We start from the raw sequence: 20,552 nt of genomic DNA on the forward strand, positions 1-20,552 counted from the left end.
TTTCTTGCAAACAGACAGACATACTTTATTGATCCCGAGGGAAACTGGGTTTTGTTACAGCCGCTCCAACCAAGAATAGTGAAGAAATATAGCAATATATTTCATTTTCACTGGGTGATTCTTATGGGAACATGACCAATTTGACCGCCACTCAGCTGAATCTTGCTGCGGATTTAAGAAATCCTCTTTGTCTGGGAAGTCCATTTCAGGTTTTCCTGTTGATGATAGCTGGCTATTGAGCTGGGTGTGCGCGACATTTAGAAAGAGATCCTGTTCAGGCAGGGTGCGAAGACTCGTTGTATATTTCTTCAACTTGCTGTCAAATTGTTTTGTGTGGTGACTTCCTCTTGACAGCTGACGCGATGTATCCCAGACGGTAAAGTTTCTTTCTTTCGCCGTTTCGCTGAACTTTTGTGAAACCAAGTTTTGAAAGTCTTGGCTGTCGCTCCTAAGGAAAAGATGTCGTGTCTGAGCGTGAATTACTTTAGATGCAGTAATTGTCTGGGTTACTGCCACCAAATCTGATTACCTTCATTCGAGCGTTGTTTATGTTGTCACCCCTGACCATAGAGGAATTAACTTATTAACCCCATGTCTATACCCCCGCTCTTCTTTTGAAGTGCTTGTGTTTGAGAACATCGTACCTTTAGTGTAAGGTATGGGACTGACACAGAAACAAGAGGAGCTTGTTACGTCAACGCCCCTTCCCCAGTTTTGTAGTATTTGTGAATATGGACATCCAACAGCTGTAAATTATAAGCGACCCAGTCTTATATAGTTAGCTTTTTATATAACTTTTATATTAGTTAGAGAGGTTCGGATGTCCCGAACCCTGAAAAGGAGCTGGCTAATTTCTCTGCTTAGAAATCCAGCTCTAATTTAACTATTACTCTCAGTTACTCTCTTTCCCTACCAAAGGCAACTGTTTATCTGAAGTTGCCCCCCTTCACTTACTCTCTGAACCTACGCCCTGAATTGCCTTGATTAGTTCGCTGCTTGACTGTCTAATCTCAAAGCTGAGATTCCGGAAACAGCTCTCGTACTTAACGATGCAAACCCCGGTACAATTACTTCTTCCGAAGGCAATCTGTTTTCTTCTTGAAGTTTTGGTTTAAGGCCCAAAGCTGACTAGAAGTAATATGGTGAGTGGACCCGGGGAGAAAGGAACTTTGGACAGAGTATTGTTGACAGGGAGTATATTGAAGCAGTGAAGGATTTAGGAGAAGTTAAAAGTTTCAATGTCAGCACTCCCTGGGCGACAAAACAAACAGAGGTGGAACTAAAAATAAATGGCAAATGTCAGGCACAGAGAACAGAAAGCAAAAAGGTAGATTCAGACCGGATTTACGAGGAAATATTGCATATGGATTAGCAGGTTTAGTAGAACATTTGTAAAAAGATTCTGTTCAGGCAGAGTGTGAGGACATCTGTACTCTCGCTTTACGAACATCTCAGAATTGCCTTTCAAATTTTGTGTTGCCTTTCTTGTAATCACCAGGTTAATATCGTCAGAAGTCTGCCCCTGACCTCTTACTGCAAAATGTGTGCTAATATTAATTGAAAACAACAGCTTGTCAGCATTGTCTGAATTCCATATTTTCTGTATTAGAGGATTCTGTAATTACATATTTTCTAACCTTTGGAAAATGACTAGGGAAGCCAGGAGGGTGGTTAAGCAGGCATTAGGGATATTTGGCTTTTTTGTTAAATAGCAGGTCATGATAAACCTTTTATGAATTCAGTATTTGGCTCAATTTGTGTTCCTAAATCCCTTTCCTTCACTGCAGTTCCTAGTCTCTTAATATTAAGACAATTCTTTCATTTTTTTCCTGAGCATTTTATCCCATCAAGGTGTTTGTTTACTTTTTTTTTCAATAAGAGAAGGGAAGGTGCATTTGGTAAGAATTTAAATCAAATAAAATTCTCTGTATCTTTATAAACATTTTTTCTTTTCTGATTGCATATTATGTGCGTATTTTATATACTTCTATAGCTTGCTAATTGGAAAGCTGTCCCCTGCCATGGGGTTTCCATTCCAGGAGTTCCATGCATGTATTTTAGGACATTTTGGAGATATAGACTTGTGCCTTTTAATGTTATGTAAAAGTGATAAAGGCTCCGATTTTCTTCTCTCTTTCTGAAATTCACCAATGTAAAGGAGAATGGGAGGACCAGTCAGCATTAAACTCCCCTTTTGTACATTTGTTCCTATGAATTCGGTGTGGAACTGAATCTGCAGAAATAAATAGGGCCAGTGCACAATACTCCCTTGTAAGCTTAATGCCTGTGATCAAAGATTAATTTCTCCTTCACTTCTTAATGCTGGTAGTTATTATTTCAAATGCTCACAGTCCTGTGTGCATGTGTGTGTATCTTGCCCTAGTGTAATTTATTTTGCACAAATAAGTTATGTAAAATTTATTTTAAGTATGTGTTAACTTTGTCCTCATTTTGTTATGTACATGCTGCTGCTGCAGAAACATTAATATGCTTTGTGTGTATGCCTCTGACAACAATCAACTTGAACTTGAACTGTGAGCTTTGGGGAAAAAGTGGAGGAAGGAAGCTATCAGTATGAGCACAAGCAGACTTTCAGTTAAACCTGCATTCCAACTGTTGTTTCTGGATAGCAGGGTGGAAAACTTGGCTAATATCTTTTTTAAAATTCTCTGTATCCCAGAGACATCGATCAGTTACACAATCTTCAATCTCTGCTAAACTGAAATTGGCTAACAATGGGTAAGAGAAATTGACTGAAACTTTCCTAGACAGATTCAATGTCACACACAGGGCATTGTATTTAACTCTTGACCCATTGATTTGTGCCATGGATTTGTTATTTGTACAGAATGAGTGCTTTTCAATTTTCATTGTGATATGGTATCCTATATATTTTTTCTCTAACCTTGATTTAGAACGCCATAAATTCCTGTTAAGGCTTAATCAGTATCTGCTGTATCCTACCTCATTTTGAACCTGTCACGGTTGCTGGTTAATTTGAGGGTAAAGTTTCACAAGTTAAACTTTCCAAAATTAGAGAAAGTAGATGAATGTTCTTTTAATATTTCAGTGCCGTGAGAAACTCATTGAGAAGACTTGCTTAGCATTTCCCGTGACAAAATCAGGTTAATATGAATTAAGCTAATTGGGAAAAACACAAAAAAAATGTTGGAGGAACTAGCAGGGCCAGGCAGCGTCTATGGAAAACAGTACAGTCGATGTTTCAGGCTGAGACCCTTCAGCAGAACTGGAGAAAAAATGGTGAGGAGTAGATTTAAAAGATGGGGGTGGGGGGGAGGGAGAAACACAAGGTGACGTGAAACCGGGAGGGAGAGGAGTGAAGTAAAGACTTCTCCCAGTGGTCTCCCCATTTTAATTCCACTCCCATTCCCACTTCAATACTGTATGTCAATCCATGGCCTCCTCTGTTGTGATGAAGCCACACTCAGTTTGGAGGAACAACACCTTATATTATGTCCGGGTAGCCTCCAACCTGCTGGTATGAACATTGATTTCTCGAACTTCTGGTAATGCTCCCCTCCCCCTCCACCATTCCCCTTTCCCTTTTCACTCTCCTCACCTTACCTCCTTGCCTGCCCATCACCTCCCTCTGGTGTTTCTCTCCATTTTCTTTCTTTCAGGGCCTTCTGTTCTCTCCTATCCGATTCCCTCTTCTCCAGCCCTGTATCTCTTTCACCAATCAACTTTCTAGCTCTTTACTTCACTCCTCGCGCCCCCCCCCGTTTCACCTTTCACTTTGTGTTTCTTCCTCCTCTTGCCCCCCCCCCCCCACCTTTTAAACCTACTCATCTTTTTATTCCCCTCCAGTCCTGCTGAAGGGTTTCGGCCCAAAACGTCGATTGTACTCTTTTCCATTGATGTTGCCTGGCCTGGTGAGTTCCTCCAGCATTCTGTGTGTGTTATTTGGGTTTCCAGTATCTGTGGATTTTCTCTGTAGCTAATCGGATTGTGCAAGTCCTGTGAGATTTAGATGGCTTTTTCAAAACTTGAAGACCTATTACTTTTTATTTGCATTTGTGATATAAGATTCCTTCAACTTTCACATCTAAAAATGAAGAGAATATCTTGTGGGATTCAATTTGCAGAAATATGGGTTTGTGCAAATAATATCAAGGCTTTAATCTGATCCTAGGTATTATTTGCTATTTCTTCTAGCTCCTCTTTTCTTAAAACAGTCATGACAGGTGCAGGTGTGCATGGGAGCAGTTTCTAACATTTGCCTCTCCTTAGTTCTGAGATCAAGTAATGGTGGTTTGCAGGCTTTTAAACTAAGCTTTATTTTTTTAATCTTCATCCAGTAGTTATGTATAATTTTTCCAACAGCGAGCCCAAGAACATGGAAAGGTGTTGGAATTGTGCCATTTTTCAGCTTTCTATCGGCACTCTTCAGGAGTTCCAAGTGTGTGGAGCACTCAGGATACCTCCAACAGTTGAGACTGGGCAGTCCAGCAGAGGTCAAAAGAAATTTTGCAAAAAAGAGGGGTAGGCTATGTAGCTCCCTCAACAATCCAGAGGCATGATAGCCACTGACAGCAGCAGGTAGCATGAATGCTATTTGGACTGTTCTGTTAGAGTTCGGATGCCCTTCTAGTGCATGAAAACAGGTTTGCATTTAGCATTATGTCACAATCAGAGATGGGTGTCAGGACTTGATGTCACCCTCCCAAACTACAACCAGATAGTAGTAACATATGTTCAATGTCAGAGAAATGTATACAATATACATCCTGAACTACTTCTTCTTCGCAAACATCCACGAAAACAAAGGAGCCCCCCCCAAAGAATGAATGACAGTTAAACACTAGAACCCCAAAGACCCTCCCCTGCTCCCCCCTCCCACGCACATGCGGCAGCAAAGCTACGCCCCCCCCCCACCAGCAAAAAAGCATCAGTGACCTCCACCGAGCACTCGAGCGCACAGCAAAGCATCAATAAAGACACAGACTTGCAGTACCCCCAAAGACCTCTCGTTCACCCCGGTAATTCAACATACCACTGGGCCAATAAGGGAAAAAGAGGAGTCCCCGTTTCACAGCAAGATGGGAGACATAACAAGCAACTCGCTGATTTATGATGTTAAAAGTCTGTTGCGTCACTTTTTCCGAGCTCTGATCCCAGAGAATCAGTGCCGAAAAGGCTCAGGTCTCTGGACACACAGCGCCCCGATGTTCCGTGTTCTCCTGTGATGCTTCAGTCAGGGGCACCGGCCTTGAATCAGCCTGTCTCCAGAGCCACGAAAATCCGGCACCCTGAAGGTGTGCTAGTCTTCCAGGCCGTGTCCTTGGCATGTCAAAAAGTGGCCAGTCGTGAGGCCCTGAGAGCGGGCCCCTTTCCCGCAAAGAACCAAAGTTAGAGTGTAACTCCAGGTCAAGGTCTTCAAATGAACCTTGGAAAGGGGGGGAAAAAGAGATATCAAAGATAGAACTAGAGCTGTGATATTATTTGCACAAACCCATATTTCTGCAAATTGAATCCCACAAGATGTTCTTTTCATTTTTAGATGCAAGCAAAGGAGTGGCCGTTTAGTGCCATCTTGACTTTGCTCCGCCCTCCATGTGTTGTCTTCCATGGAGGAAAGGGAGATTGCAGGGACAAAGGAGATGTTTAATGCTGTGTGTTTTAGAGATACAGTATCGCTCTCTCTCTCGCTCTCACTCGTACACTTATTTTAATTTATCTCATCCATTTTGGCCAAAGTATCGAAAAACAGGAAGGAAGCAGTAAGGACTGGTGAAGAATGTGTAGTCTCAGGGTAGAGGAGACCTCTCCATGGGCTGAGAGATCACTGAGATCACAGCCACTTGAACAGAGGATATAAGAAATCTGCTAGGTGTGCCAATTAACGATGTTTGATCCTGATTACCAGATATCCTTTGAATTAATCTGATATAGCTACTGCCAAAGTGTTTTGGGTGCAGCTTATCTGCACGTGTCAGCTGTTTTGTCTTTGCTGGTAGTGAGGAGGAGAAACCCCGACACTCCACCCCGCTCACAACAGCAGGAAAAGCCTGAGAAAGTGGGAGGACAGAAGGAGAGGGCTGATGATAATGACAATAACAGCACTGCTGTGGGCAGACACTTGAAGCTTCCATGATTGTTTTTTGACAGTGAATACATGGTTCATCACTGAGAGGCTCCACACTGCCTGAAGTTACAGTGGCTAACAGGCTTCTGGATTGTTTGCTAATATCAGGAAAATAGCGGAGAGCACATCCTCTAGGTGAGAATGCACCACCTTCATCAGTCCAAGAGTGCAGACAGCTAATAGTGCAGGGAGCACACTGTCACATGCTGCACGTTCCCTCAGCAGAGAGCCCCTGGACACTGAGACAGGATTAGCAGGTGTACGTACAACAGGAGGACACGGAGACCTTCTGGGGATGACCTAGCTTTATCAACCGTTTATTGCCCCGATTCCAGTATCTGCAGTCTCTTGAGTTTCCTGTTTCATCTCTGAACGGATTGAACAGAGACATTATCTACACAGGCAATGACGGACTCCTCATAGAGGGAATTTTCATAAGGAGACTGTTAAATCATAGCCCTCAGTTTCAAAATTCAATGTAAATTTATTGTCAAAGTTTGTATATGTCACTATACACTACCCCGAGATTCATTTCCTTGCAGGCATTCACAGTAGACACAAAAACAACAATAGAATCCATGAGAAACTACAAACAACCAATGTGCTAAAGGAATGTCCCTCTGTCATGAGGCCGTGCCTTCTGGTCCTAGACTCCCCCACTATAGGAAACATCCTCTCCACATCCACTCTATCCAGGCCTTTTAATATTCAATAGGTTTCTTCTAAACTCCAGCAAGTACAGCTCTAGAGCCATCAAATGCTCCTCATATCTTAACCCTTTCATTTCCAGAATCAGTCTCGTGAACACCCTCTGGACCCTCTCCAATGCCAGCCCATCTTTTCTTGGATAAGAGACCCAAAAAATACTCACGATACTCCACTTACAGTCTGACCAATTCTTTATAAAGCCACAGCATTATATCTTTTATATTCTAGTCCTCTCGAAATGAACTGCATTTGCCTTCCTTACCTCTGATTGAACTTGCAAGTTAATCCTTAAGGAGTCCTGCACGAGGACTCCCAAGTCCCTTTGCACCTCTAATGTCTAAATTTTACCTCTGTTTAGGAAATAGTCTCTGCCTTTACTACTTCTACCAAGTGCATGACCAGACACTTGCTGTCAATATATTCCATCTGCCACTTCCTTCCCCATTCTCCTAATCTATCCAAGTCCTTCTGTGGTCTCTCTGCTTCCTTAAAGCTACTGCCCCTCAAGCTATCTTTGTGAGGCCTTTAGGCTTTTCTGTCCGTAGGGCATTGGTGTTTGCTTGCAAGCCGTGATGCAACTGGCCAGGATGCCTCTCCACTGTGCCTTTTATTATTTAATTATTCAGCGATACTCGGTGGAGTGGGCCCTTCCAGCCCCACCACCCCAGCAACCACCAACAAACCCGATTAACACTAACCCAGTCACTAGACAATTTACGAGGACCAATTGACCTAACCAGTACGTCTTTGGAGCGTGAGAGGAAACTGGGTGGGGGGGGGGGGGGGGCGGAGAAAAACCCATATAATCCACGGGAAGAATGTACAGAGACTCCTTACAGAACGGTGTCGGAATCTGAATTGCGGAATGTAATAGTATCGTGCTATTCACTACACTATTGTGGAATCTATGAAGGTTTTTCAAAGCTTTGGATGACATGCCAAATCTGTGTAAACTTCAAAGAAAGTAGAAGCACTACTGTGCCTTCTTTGTGATGGCACTTGTATGCAGGTCCCCCGAACCAGATCTTGTGAAACAATAGACAGACAGACAGACAAGACATACTTTATTGATCCCGAGGGGAAATTGGGTTTCGTTACAGCCGCACCAACCAAGAATAGTGAAGAAATATAGCAATATAGCACCAAGGAATTTAAAATTACTGACCCTCTCCACTTCTGAAACCCTGCCGAGGACTGCTCATGGACCTCCCAGTTTCCCCACCTGTAGTCTATAATCAGCTCCTTGGTTTTGCTGACGTTGAGTGCGATGCTGTTGTGACACCATTCAACCAGATTCTCAATCTCCCTTCTGTATGCCAATTTGCCACCCAGCTTTGATTTGGCCGACAGCAGTGGTGTTGTGGAGCTGTACTTGGCCTCAGTGCCGTAAGTATAAAGCACGAAGGACATAGAGCCAAGCACACAGCCTTGTGTTGCACTCATGCTGATGGTGACTGTGAAGGAGATGCTGCCTAAACCAAACTGGAGCGTGCAAGTGAGCAAATTGAGGATCTATTTGTTCAAGGAAGTAAACTAAATGACTCTCCCCCATCTCCAAACATTGCTGATGCGATAGTACAATGCTATCTCTCCAGGACAGCTCAAATGATACATCATATTTCCTCATAAAACAGATGTACAGCAGTTACATAAACAATATGTTATTAGTCTGTTATTTCCTGATGAGTGACACCTCATTTTAAGAACTTACACTTATATACTGAGCAGATGCCCCAAGTACTGAGGGGGCTAATATTTCAAGGCAATGAGGTCTACTGAGTGACGAGCAATCTCTAATGGAACCTCAAAGGAGAACCATTTTCAGATATTGTGCTAATTCTTTTTTTTTAAAGCCCACAATGGGGAAAGATGAATTCAATTCAATATTTCAGTAATATTGTAAATACATAGATTAAGCAGTCGTGTTTACACAATTCATTATGGGGTTTATATGTAAAAGTGCTTGAATGGCATACGTCATTAAGCCACCACATCATATTTGAGTGATTCCCCTAAAGAAGAAACTAAGTAGACATGCATCTCCCCTGTTTTTGATTGATTAGTTTTTGGAATTACAAAACCTTACTGTGGCGACGAGAAAGTTTTTAAAACAAACCCAAGTTGACTACCTACCTGTTGAAGTGCAGCATATTTTTTCTGAGAGAGAGAGAGAGAGAGAGAGAGAGAGAGAGAGAGAGAGAGAGAGAGAGAGAGAGAGAGAGAGAGAGAGAGAGAGAGAGAGAGAGAGAGAGAGAGAGAGAGAGAGAGAGAGAGAGAGAGAGAGAGAGAGAGAGAGAGAGGTTTGAGTTAAAATAAAGTGCAGCATGTGTTTCTTTTGGAAGGGGGAGATGGTTGAGTTAAAGAAAAGGTAGAAAATGAATGAAATTAACAAACAACATGTACAGCCATGGGTTCATAAACAGTGAGTACTGGGTGATAGCTATGGAAAAATTACAGCTGAATTGTTACAGCTACATCAGAAAGTTAGATGTGCATCGATTGCACAACAGATAGCTGCATGATGTATTCTTAATAAAGTGAGCAGCATTTTCAAGCAAATGGACTAGCTGATAAGAAACAAATGCCCATGTTATAGAGTATGATAGCTGTTTGTTTAGAAGTTTAATTGCTCCAATCAAACCAGCTGAAATGAGCTGTGCTGATACTGTGAATGTAATGCAGAGACATTTAGAACCAAAACCATTGTTAATTGCAGAATGCTTTAGGTTTTATAAGTAGAATCAAAAGGAAAGGGAGTCCATTTCAGCTTAAGTGGCTGAATTGAAGAAATTGTCTAGGAACTGTCTGTTCGGTGATGAGCTTAATGATGCACTGAGATATCATTTAGTTTGTAGAATCTTGCAAGAATGCATACAAACTCCTAACCAAAGTGCAACACACATCTACATGAGCAGTTGAAATCACTAATCAAACAATGGAAACTGCAGACAGAAATGCAATTGATACAGTCAGATATGAAAGTGTGATTGAACAAAATTTCAATGTCTAAATAGAAACCTGCCTGACTGGGGGAAAAATATGTTGCCATTATGGCAGGGGCTCACATACACCAGACAAATACAGGTTTAAAGGCCAAACTTGCAGAAAATGCAACAAAGTAAGACACACACAAAGAGTATGTGGGGCAGGCAAAAAATTAATGGACTGCACAGGAGAGAGATAAAGATAAAATGTCAAGCTGCAGTTTCAAAAAGAGCAATAAACTGCATGTTGTTGATAAAATCTGATAACGATGAGTGTAACACAGGACAGACTAGCCTTGAGATTTACAATGTGAAAACTAACAACAGTGAAGCAATATGGCTACACCAGAAGTGAATGGCAAATTAATTAAAATGGAGATGGCCACTGGCTCGGCTGTTTCAGTCATCCCACAAAATGAGTCTGAATGGCAACTGAAAGATACTGAACTGAAGCCTGCAGATATCCAACTAAGAACTTGTCTTGGAGAAAAGATAGTTCTTGTGGGAATAACATTTGTAACAGTGAAGTAGAAGTATCAAAAAGCCATATTGGCTTCTATGTGGTAAATACAGGGCCACCATTGTGGGGCCATGATTGGTTGAGACAACTACAACTTGATTGATCTATCCACCATTTGCATGCCACGTCCCCTGCAATAGAGTCAACTGAAAGCAAATTAAGAAAGGTGCAGGATGATGTCACAGTATAACATTAGGCATTGGAAAACTCAAATATATCAATGGTAAAATAGCGTTAAATGAAAACGCCACATCCAAGTTTTACAAAGCCCGTCCAGTTCCTTATACCACCCTTGATAGAGTAGCTGGTGAACTAGATGACATGGAGGCGGAAGGAATTCTTTCCAAGGTGAGTGGTCCCAGTAGCCAAGAAGCATGGATGCGTCAGGAACTGTGGTGATATTAAGTTCACTTTCAACCCAGTACGGGATGTAGATCAATACCTTCTGCTCAGGATAGCAGACATCTTCGCAAACCTTTCTGGAGGGAAATGCTTAAGTAAAATGGACTTAGCTGAGGCCTAACTAAAGATGGAGATGGAAGAAGAGTTCAAAATGTTTCTCACCATAACTTCTCACAAGTTGTTTCTGGTGATTTAAGGGGCTTTATCGCTATCATAGATTTATTTTTGCATAGACCAGCTGCTGCAAAGCTGCCCAGGCACTCTGTGTTACCTGGATGACATCATTGTTACTGGTGACAAGGAGCATCGCCAAAACCTCAAGTCAGTATTAAAAAGATCAGATGATTATGGGCTCAGAGCACAATGCAACAACCGTGAATTCTTAAAACCAAGCATCACTTACTATGGGCACACCATTGCCGCACAAGAATTACACAAGTGTGCCGAGAAAATTCAAGTAGTGGTGGCTACCCAAAGGCTGAAGAACATGTCACAGTTGCGGTCCTTTTTCAGATTTGTCAATTGCTGTAATGGGTTTCTGCCAAACCTGCTAACTATGCTCCACCTCTTGAACTCATTACTACAAATCAGAAGGAAATGGCAGTGGTCAAAGCAGTGTGAGTGGGTTTCCAAAAGTCAAAGGAAGTGGTGACAGCAGACACTGTACTCTCACGTTGTGATGCACATCATCCAGTGAAGCTTGCCTGTGACCCCTCGGCTTATGGTATAGGTGCAGTCATGTCACCCGTTATGAGTGATGGAAGTGAATTTCGGTCAAGCCTGAAAATGAATGGAATAAGAAATATTACACGTGCACCATACCACCCAGCTACAAATTGCTTAGTGGAAAGTTTTATCCAGAGCCTAACTAATGCACTGCAAGCAACGTCACACTACCCTGACAGTGAATCAGAAGTTTGGCAAATTTCTCCTTGCATATCGCAGTGCAGCATACTTCACAACCAATAGCTCACCAGTTATGCTGTTCCTGGGTTGTCCCTTGCACTCATGCCCAAACTCAGAAGGACAGACAGCTGAGACCAATTGAGGGATCCTCACAGAAGGATGTTTGATGTTTCACTCCTGGATAGGTAGTCCTGATTAGGGACTACAGAAGTGGTCAAAAGTAGGTACTTGGAAAGAACCAGATCATTCTCCTACACAGTGCAGATTGCATCAGATGTCATCGGGAGGCAACGTATCGATTAGTTGAGGAGGGCAGAGTTGAACGTTAGAGAAAAAAGCTGTCTAGAGCTGTCGGAACCACTTCCTGCAGTCCCAGAATCAACTCCTACAACTATGCTGGAGGAGGCCCCAGAACCCGACATTGTTCCACAGCCACAAGTCTCACCTGCCAAGTAGAGTGATCCCACCTTGTCAGGAAAGATGTTATCCTACAAGAACAAGAAATCCTCCACAGCAATGAAATCCTTAGGCCTGAGTGGGACAATTTAAGATTTACTATGCTGTGGATGTCTGTATAGTAGTTGTATTATAGAGAGCAATATGAGTTGAGATGCATTTTCTATTGAGTTGGAGTTTATATCTGAGCAGGGAGGAGTGTAGTTGTTTTTAATATTTCAGTAATACTTGAGTAATATTGTAAAATGTTTGAGTAATCATTCTTTGTTCATATAATTCATTACTGGTTATTTGTAAATGGCATCATTATACCATCACATCATATGTAAACGGCTCTCTAAAGAAGAAACTCGCATTTCCTGGCTCTTGTGTTTTTCTTTCGTTTAGTTTCAGGAGTTAAAAAACATATTGGCAGGCCTGTTCTTTTGGTCGAACCAGCACTGTCATTCGTTCCTGTAAGTGCGATAATTCCTGATTCAAGCTCACTCACCCGTTCCTGTCATATCAATTCCACAAAAGGAGTATTTCTGGTGAATTTGCAACATAAAGCAGATGCTCTGTCAGTGCAGACCAAATGGGAGAAGAATCCCAATATTGGAATCAATTTGACATTTGAGGTGTTATTCACTCACTCGAATGTCAGGTTACATGGCGCCTGTGAATCAGTCAGGTTATTTCACAGTTATCTACCCTGCTGCTGTGTGACAATTATTTTCATTGAAAATATATCCCTTGCTATTTAGCAGCAATTAAGGACTTGCACAAGCTTGCTGATGTGAAATTCATGGTATCAGCAAACTTACAAAGTGACACATCATAAGGTATGCAGCCACGGCATCTGCTGGAACACTGAAATCCTTTATCCCAACACAAAGGTGTGGCAAGTCTTAAATGTGAACAACTGTGTATTGATATTGTTTTGAAAGTAACTTTTAACCTAGGATATCAAATTATCCTAAGTTAAATATCATGAGATGTAGTTGTCAAATTTCACATTCTTTTATTTTTCCACTTCACTACCCTGTTGACTCTAGCTGTGTGCATTAGATAGTGTTTCAATATGCCCAAGCCCAATTTATTCATAACAGGACATTCTTTTCCTCAGGGATCACTGCTTTTAATTTTTTTTTGGAATTTTTGCCTGTCACTTCTGCAGTGCAACTTGTCTTGAACATATTTTTGTTTAGGTAGAAGATAAGCACCTTTTGCTCTCTGACGTATTCAGGTTGAATAGGTTACGAATTTATTCCCTGGAGCATAGCAGAATGAGGGGAGATTTGATAGATGTATATAAGATAATGATGTGTAAATGCAAGCAGACTTTTTCCGCTGAGGTTGGGTAAGACTAGCACGAGAGATCATGGGCTAAGGCGAACATGAGCAGGAACTTCCTCACTCAGTGGGTGGTAAGAGTGGATCAAGCTGCCAGCACAAGTGGTGGATGCGGGTTTGATCTCTACATTTAAGAGCAATTTGGATTGGTACGTGTTTGGGAGAGGTGTGCAGGTCTGGGTCTGGGTGCAGGTCAATGTGACAAGGCAGCATAATAGTTCAGCACAGACTAGATGGCTCGAAGGGCCCATTTCTGTGCTGTAGTGATCTCAGACTCCATATTTGTCATCTTTTCCTGATGTGTCTTGTTAATACTATTTCTGGCAGCTTTTATATGCGCTCTTTCTTATTTCAGTGTTGGGAGATTTGCCTTCCTGTTTTAGTGCACTTTCTTCAAGTCACAGAGTTGCTGGTCTCTTCAGCAATTCAGACTCTCAGTCCATTCTTGTTTTCAGCATGATGTACTGGGTTTTTGTATTGGTACTGCAGTGATTTGCATAATTCATTAACCCAGGATCATTAGGGAAATATATCTGGTTGTTACTGAAGTTAATACCCAACTGCCCAAAGCTTGATGCCTACAGTGCTGCCATATTTCAAGCCAGAAGTGTCTTAAGGTAATATTGACCTCAAGGTAGAAAATCTGCGCTTTACGCCAATATGAATATATCACAATTATAAATGATGAAATTTTTGATATCATTTCTTAATGTGCATGTTTTAATTCAGGCTACTTTGATCTTGATCACTATCTTTATGCAGAAGCACTACTCCTAAATTTCATGCTAAACTTTAAGTTCTCTAAGACCACTTTGTGCGTATGTAGTTCCATGAAAGTGGAGAGACAGGTTAATGTCACTCCTGTCCTCAAGAAGGGAGAAAGGAAATTATAGGCCAGTTAGTCTGACCTCAGTGGTTGGGAAGATGTCGGAGTTGATTGCTAAGGATGAGGTTTCAGGGTACTTGGAGGCATGTGATAAAATAGACCGTAGTCAGTATGGTTTCCACAAAGGAAAATCTTGCCCGACAAATCCGTTAAAATTCTTTAAAGAAATAACAAGCAAGATAGACAAAGGAGAATAGGTTGATGTTGTGTACTTGGGTTCCCTGAAGGCTTTTGATGTGGTGCCACACATGAGAATGCTTAACAAGTTATGAGCCCATGAAATCACAGGAATAATTCTAGCATGGATAAAGCAGTAGTGATTGGCAGGAGGCAAAGAGTGGGAATAAAGGAAGCCTTTTCTGGTTAGCTGCTGGTGACTAATGGTTTCAACAAGGGTCTGCATTGGCATTGATTCTTTTTACATTGTACGTCAATGATTTCAACGATGGAATTAATGTCTTTGTTGCAAAGTTTGCAGACAATATGAATATTGGTGGAAGGGCAGGTAATTTTGAGGAAGTGGAGAGGCTACAGAAGGAAATGGACAGATTAAGATATTGGGCGAAGAAATGGCAGATGGAATACAGTGTTGGGAAATGTATGGTCATGCACTTTGGTAGAAGAAATGAAAGGGTTGACTATTTTCCAAATGGAGAGAACATACAAAACACTGAGATACAAAGTGACTTACTTGTGAGTCCTTGTGCAGGATTCCCTAAATTTCAATTTGCAGGTTGAATCGGTGGTGAGGAAGGCAAATGCAATGTTAGCATTCATTTCAAGGGGTCAAGAATATAAAAGCAAGGATGTAGTGAGGCATGACTTGAAGTATTCTGGGCAGCATCTGGCTTCTTATCTGAGAAAGGATGTGCTGAAATTGCTGAGGGTTCTAAGGAGGTTCATGAAAGTGATTCGAGGATTGAATGGCTTATCATACGAAGAGCATTTGATAGCTCTGGGCCTGTATTCTCTAGAATTCAGAAGAATGAGGGGTGACCTCACTGAAACCTATCGAATGGTGATAGGCCTTGATGGAGTGGATGTGGAGAGGACGTTTCCTATGGTGTGTCTAACCTTAGAATAGAGGGGCATCCTTTTAGAATGGGCATGAGGAGGAAATTCTTTAGCCAAGGGCAAGATCCTTAACAGTGTTTCTGAGCAGAGAAATCTTGGGATCCATGTTCATGGCTCCTTGAAAGTGGCTACACAGATTGATAAGGTGGTTAAGATGGCTTACAGAATGCTTGCTTTTCTTAGTCGAGGCATTGAGTTCAAAAGCCAGGAGGTTATGTTGCAACTTGATAAAACTCTAAATTAGGCCACGTCTGGAGTATTGTGTACAGTTCTGGTCACCCCAAAATAGGAAAGATGTTGAGGGTGCAGAAGAGATTTACCAGGATGCTGCCTCGTTTCGAGGGCATGTGCTCATGTGAGGCTGGATTAACTTGTGTTATTTTCTCTGGAGTGTCTGAGGCTGAGGGGAGATTTGGTAGAAGTTTACAAGATTATGAGAGGCATAGATAGAGTGGGCAGAGTATCTGTTTCCCAGGGTTGAAATGCCCAATGCCCGAGGGCGTGCATTGAAGGTGAGAGGAGGTAGGTTCAAGGGGGATATGAGGTGTAAGTTTTTTTTCCTCAGGGAGTGGTGGATGCCTGGAATACATTGCCTGGTCTGGTGGTAGAGGAATATACAGCAGAGGATTTTAAGAGACGTTTGGATAGATACATGGATGTAAGGAAGATGGAGGGATATGGACATAATGTAGGTAGGAGGGATTAGTGTTTGTATGTTGTTGATTTGCTTTTTACCTGGTTCAGCTCAACATTGTGGGCCAAGTGGTCTGTTCCTTGTGCTGTACTATTCTACCTATGTAAAGTGGTCTTGGAGAACTTGAAACGTAATATCAAGCTCATAGGATGCTCATTCGTTCTACGTCCATATTTTTCTTTAGCTCCCAAACAAATTTCATTGAGAGGCTTGAGGCTAGGCTGATGTTCCTCACAATCATGATTCCATAGTCAAATCAGCCATAAAAAGTTCTGAATGTGTTGTAGAAACAATGGAGAGTGGCATGTACAGTACCCTGGTCTTGGAAACTTCTCAACTCCAGAGGAATAATTGTAGAATCTTTAACATTCTTACCTTTATTTCTGCTGCCAAGATTCCGAATTCCTTTTTAACCCTTTCAGACTTCACGCATCGTGGAATATTTAAGTCAATCTTTTCAGTGTGTGTAGTGCTTGTGTTCATTTTACTTGCATTCTTCTCCCCTAGGCATGTTGCAGACAGTGGTTAAGATCCACTCCGTGAAACAATAGTCTCACACGTATATAAGGAAAATGACACTCCATTTCTGTTTTTCATTACCTCTGATTTCAGGACTGTTCTTTTTGCACTTTCAAGATTTGTTAGAACTCACACTAGTGGCCTTGATTATTGGCTTCTTCGATGATTTTTAATTGATCATCAGAAAATTGTACAAAGTACCTGAATGACAACGTGCTTCTGTGGAAACTTGCAAAACAATGATCTTTCAAGAGTCCAGTGGTTTTCATTGATGACTCTTGAGTAGTGAAGGAGAAAGTCTTAGTGAATGTTAAATTTTGAATGGTGAATATTGTTAAAATATGAAGAGAAGGTAACTAACTGTTAAAAATGGCTAATAAGTTGTATGATACCTTGCCTTGTAAAAGGTAAATGAGGAGGTTGAAGTTTGAAGGTGATTTGGTTTTTGTTGAACAGATCTGTAATCATGATTGTAGTGGATTAATGAATGGGAGTATTTTGGTCATTAGGTAAAGAATGAGTTGCACGCTAATCAGTTTAGACTTTAACAGCACAATGCAGGAAAGAAACTGGGTATTGAGGACATTGACTGGTGTACATTAGGACTTTCAGAGGTTGGTATGTAATGTATCAAAATTAAACCGATGGTATTCTGGTCACATTTAGATGTAATTTGTGAAGGGCAATGGAGTGGCACCTGAGATTGGTGACAGACTTCTGTACAGCATAGATTGGTGAAATGGTAGATATGTAGCGGTAGGAGGTGAAAGAAAGACAATGTGCATTCAATGAAACAATTTAAAAGTGATTCAGAGGGGAGTGATATCTGGGGCTGTATCTACACGGATCTTTAGTGATAACAGAACAAGCCGGAAAAAGCCATTCTTTTTTTTAAAAAAAAGTAAATGAGATCTTTGTCTTCTTTGGCTATGTTGGTCAAAACTAGAATTTGTGCTGAACTTCTATAAAAGACCGACGAGGGTCTTATTGAAATTGTATTCAGTTCTGTGCACCAGGAAGTAGGTCTGTTCTTGACAAAGAGCAAAGTTTGCTACAATGGTAACATGGCTGAAAAATCAGCACATTTGGGGATGTTCTCCATGCAGAGATTAAGAGGATATGTCAAAGAGTTGTTTAGATTTATGAAAGGTTTTGATAGAACAAGTCTGAAGAAATTCTTTCCACTGGCTGGGTTATCAAAAACCAGAAGACACAGAATTAAGTTAACTGTGTAGCAAAACAAAAGATTTGTGAGGGGAAAATGTTTTATACCATGAAGAACACTAACCAAAAGGATGGAGGAAGCAAATTCATTATTCACTTTGAATGTTCTAAATGCTTGTAGAGGGTGAAGGTGTAAGGCTGTGAGGAAAGATTGGGGAAATGGTTCAACACAAAAATGCTGGAGGAACTCAGAAGGCCAGGCAACATCAATGGAGGAAATGAACAGCTGAGGTTTTGGGCCAAGACCCTTCATCAGGAATGGAATGGAAGAGGGCAGAAATTGAATAAAAGGTAGGGCAAAGGGGAAGGAGCACCAGGATCATTGGATACATTAAATGACTCTGATGGATTCATAAACAGCCCTTGCCTGGAAGGACTGTTTGGGGCCTTAAATGGTAGTGAGGGAGGAGTCACAGAAATGATTAATGTTTCCACTTGTTTAGTTCTTTTAACAGCTGTTGTTGGCTAAATTACCTACTCTGCTGACATACTTTAAGATTCTGTAATTGGTATTTTCTATGAGTGAGAAGAAAGTTCACAAAATCTAGGATAACTCACCTTAGGGGATTCAGTAGGATCAAACTGCAATTGGTCTGTTAATATGAGTTTATTATTGAAGTTTGGTTCAAAGGTGTGTTAGATTGTTTGACGTATAGTGAGATACCAAAACCTGTTGTACACAAGGCCCTCTGCTTGTCAAAAACATGAAGCCAAAAGCAACATATAGAAAAGAGCAGGTTTTAGAAATGTAAAGATCACTTCTCCAGGGGATTCCAATATTGAAGGAACCTGGGGAATTCAGTTTCAAAGCATGAGTCACAGTGAAGAGAAACCTAGCTTTGGAAAGGGTCGGTCTTCACTCTGGTGGGGCTAGAGACCTGGGACCCTTGAGCAGGAGGTGCAATGAACTGTTGGGAAGTATCGGGTACTGTGAGGTAGGAATACTGAGGGTCCAGGGTTCTACAGGTAGAGTGTTGTGAAGGATGGAGAGGGTAACGAGTAAACAAGAAACAACATGAAAGAATTGCCCAAGAACTGGACCTGCTGGCCTGTTAAAGCAAGACTTCTGTTCTTTGTGAAAGCGTATCTGGGTCTCATTTGCCTATCCCTTTGGGCAAATCCAGGTGCTATCATATGTAAACCTGCCATGTCAGGAGTATGAAGAAATTTGTTTTGCTACTGTTCCTTCGAAGTCACTAAATATTAATAACACAAAGGATTCTGAAGGTGTTGGAAATCTTGAGCAACACGCACAAAATACTGGAGGAACTCAACAGGTTAGGCAGCATCTGTGGAGGAGAATAAACAGTCAATGTTTCGGAACAAGTCTTAATGAAAAGGCCCAAAGCGTTGACTGTATATACCCCTCCATAACTTGTTAAGCTCCTCCAGTATTCGGTGAGTGTTACTAAATATTAAAATATCATTGTGTGGTGTGCATAAACATTGCATTATGCAACAGAATTTCTAGCCCCTTTCTCCCTGCAATCCGAGATGTTGCTGAACTGCAACTGTACACCTGTGCGTATGTGTGTTAATTGTTCAGGTTTGCATTTAGACTTCTAACACGTTGTAAGGCTCTGGTTGGGTGGAATTACTGGAGAAATCCACAAAGCTTGCAGATTAGCACATTGATGCTTTGTTATGTTGCTGGACAACCTAGAGCCTGAGCTGGGCTGAAGGTGTTTGGACCTCAAAACTACTTTCCAGGCAATTTTCCAGTTCCTTCAGTACTGCATACCAAGAGTTGCATGCTTAGTTTATCCAAAGTACTGTATTTGTTTATGCAAACTCTTACAAAAAGGAAGCTACGGTGTTTATCAGCATTACTCAGTGTACCCTTCTCAAACCTCCAGAAATTCAGTGCGCTTTACATATATGGTCTTCTGTATGTGATTATCTCCAAAAAAACAAAGTTTAAAATATGTAAAGATTTATTTCACATATACTTCCCTTTTGGAATGCACAACCCTGTAGGTTTAATAGATCATGTGGTTGGGTGTTACTCCAAATGACAACCATCCTCCTTTTGATAATATTTGAGATGAAAAGTTTAGATTTCTTTAACATTAGACTTTCTTTAATTTTACCTCACTTAGGGAATCATAAAATGGGACAGTATTTTGAAGATTGAAGAAGACAGACTTTTTTGTTGCATTTGGAAGCCTTCAGAAAGGTGACATGTGTACTAGAATTTGATGGTATATTACACTATACAGGTTACTGGTGTAGATCAGGTTTATCAATTCAGTTATTATCCAAACATGAAGTTTCAGTTTTTAACTGCAGAGATTTAGTTTGGTTCTGAGTTCCTATCTACATTAATTGGCCTATAATCCAGAATTCTAATTTCTGTTTTTACATATTAAATAATTTGGTTTCATACTACATGGGCCCCGTATTTATTAAATTTCACCATAATCCTGTTATAATGATTGGTTCCAGTCTTCAGTGTGTTACTGGTCATAATCTGATTTGCTGCTCATGAATTTCATTTTGAAAGTAGATTTTCCACAACTTTCATATCAGTACTTTAAAGGATATTAAATTTTGCTGAGTTTCAATTTAATATTTTCTTTTGATGGAGTGTCAGGATCTAGAGGTCACAAGAATAAAATAAAAGGGAGGAGAATTAAGAGAGACATGAGTGAATTCTTTTATACAGCATATGGTTGGAATTTGGGATGCCCTGCTTACAGATATGGTGGAGCAGGTTCCATTGTGGCTTTAAAGAGGGAATT

At 41.0% G+C, this 20,552-nt stretch overlaps 1 protein-coding gene across 7 annotated transcripts in view; it reads left to right on the forward strand.

The window, feature by feature from the left end:
- Nucleotides 1–205: 205 nt before the first annotated feature.
- LOC140734305 (synaptotagmin-like protein 2) overlaps nucleotides 206–20,552 on the forward strand; it is a 100,762-nt gene continuing 80,415 nt past the window's right edge. Inside the window, exon 1 of one of the 7 annotated variants that reach the window (XM_073058088.1) lies at nucleotides 206–376. The gene's annotated coding sequence lies outside the window, so the exon portion shown is untranslated. The other 6 variants (XM_073058084.1, XM_073058087.1, XM_073058089.1 and 3 more) reach the window with 6 other exon arrangements.

This window comes from Hemitrygon akajei, chromosome 10 (assembly GCF_048418815.1).
Source record: "Hemitrygon akajei chromosome 10, sHemAka1.3, whole genome shotgun sequence".
NCBI lineage: Eukaryota > Metazoa > Chordata > Chondrichthyes > Myliobatiformes > Dasyatidae > Hemitrygon > Hemitrygon akajei.